The following is a 1,648-nucleotide window of genomic DNA, read 5'->3' as shown; positions in this document are numbered from 1 at the left end:
TCAAACAAAGTTCTTTATAACTTCAGCCAATCTATAAATATTGAGGTATAAAAAATGTCTAGGATTTGCCTGAATAAGCAAGAAAAATCGAGATATAGCTTTTGATCAATGAAATTGTATTTGCTGTGGTAATTTATAGGTGAGGTGCCAACAATAATACCATGGTAGCATTTTAAGCGAAATGGGTCTGACCTGAGTTTAAGCCAGCTGAAAGCACCCAGTGTTGCAGAATTAACCACGGCATCATAGTGAGAGTATCTCCTTTTATCTGTTGGCAGGATTAACAAAATTACTCAGCAATAGCATAGAAAGGACTTCCGGTGAGCAGCTAAAGTTTATATGAGAAATTCCCAAGGAACATGTAAGAAATCATACCACATCCCCAATGCATAAAACTGCATGATACTTTCGAGACTTGCCCAGCTTTTCTGCAGCAAACCCAATTTCAAAACTACCAGGGACCCAGACAACCTGATAAGAAAGTGGTGAAATGATCAATCCATCCTAAAAGTTGGCTAAACGTTAATGAAAGGATTTGGCCAAAGATTCATATGCTGAAAAGGGCTAGTTGCAAGTAAGATGATACAGAGCAAATCATGGATCATTGAAGACAAAGACTTCGATAGTGATGCCATCAATGCGGGCTTAGAAATATCCTACCCTATATCCTAGTCTTTGAACTGAATAAGTCAAAACAATTGCTATCATTTGCAGCGGGTAGCAAAGAAAGCACAGGTGTGTAGATAAATTACAAGAAAACCAGGCATGTAATCCGAGATAGAGATATGTTATATAACATTATATTAAGAAGGCTTTCATTTTAGCATAAAAAGTAGGAGGCTGGTTAGTGGTTGTTACACACATCAATGTCTTCTTCATTAACTGAATACTTGCGGAAAGTCTCCAGAGCTCCCTCCAGTAGCAGCTTTGTCACAATCTCATTGAAACGGGCGACAACCTTTGAAATGTAATAAAAAATCAACATAGTAATAATAGTATGGAATCAACAAACATAAAAAATGAAATAGAAGGGTATTCGATCTTTGCTTTGTACTTGCAGATAGCAATTGAAGGTAAAACTGACCACAGCAAAGCGAAGGCCTTGAGCTTTGTAACGGACCCTTCCAAATGGCGTACTGCCGCTGATTGTACAGAGGAGGAGCTCTGCTTCTCATTCACCACAATCCTGATTTCATCAAATATATTCAAATATATCACTAATTATATCCAAAAAATCCGAAACAAATGCTAATAAACGAGTTTTAAAAGAAAACAATCAATAAACTTCGGAACCAATTATGTACTTCTATCTAGCTGAGCTAACTTCAATCACTAAAATTATAAATCTGAATCCACTTCTCATTGCATTTTGTTTCTTAGCACTGAAGAGTGAAGTTTCCCCTAATTCCGAAAACAAGTTCTAAAAATTCCTAACCTCGTGAATCAAGGATGACAAGATCCAGAGTTCTAAAACAACTTTAAACAAACTGAGATTCAAATTTTAATTGAGGTATCAAAAGAAATGAAATTCCGAGAGAGAGAGAGAGAGAGGAGAGATTACCTTGGAATTGGAAGGAGAGGAAAAAGAGACGGTTGACCTGCGGGGAGAAATGGCGGCGGCAGAGGGCGGATTCCCTGGAGTGAGAAA

At 37.5% G+C, this 1,648-nt stretch overlaps 1 long non-coding RNA gene across 1 annotated transcript; it reads right to left on the bottom strand.

The window, feature by feature from the left end:
* Positions 1-216: 216 nt before the first annotated feature.
* LOC120175059 lies at positions 217-1,112 on the bottom strand. The gene is made up of 4 exons (XR_005521225.1): positions 1,085-1,112; positions 863-958; positions 376-471; positions 217-268 (listed from the first exon to the last, which is right to left on the bottom strand). It is a non-coding gene; the product is annotated as an uncharacterized LOC120175059 (long non-coding RNA).
* Positions 1,113-1,648: the final 536 nt, after the last annotated feature.

This window comes from Hibiscus syriacus, unplaced genomic scaffold, assembly GCF_006381635.1.
Source record: "Hibiscus syriacus cultivar Baekdansim isolate YM2019G1 unplaced genomic scaffold, ASM638163v2 tig00112159_pilon, whole genome shotgun sequence".
Taxonomy (NCBI): domain Eukaryota; kingdom Viridiplantae; phylum Streptophyta; class Magnoliopsida; order Malvales; family Malvaceae; genus Hibiscus; species Hibiscus syriacus.
The sequence above is the reverse complement of the archived record's forward strand: the minus strand, read 5'-3'. Positions and strand labels throughout refer to the sequence as shown.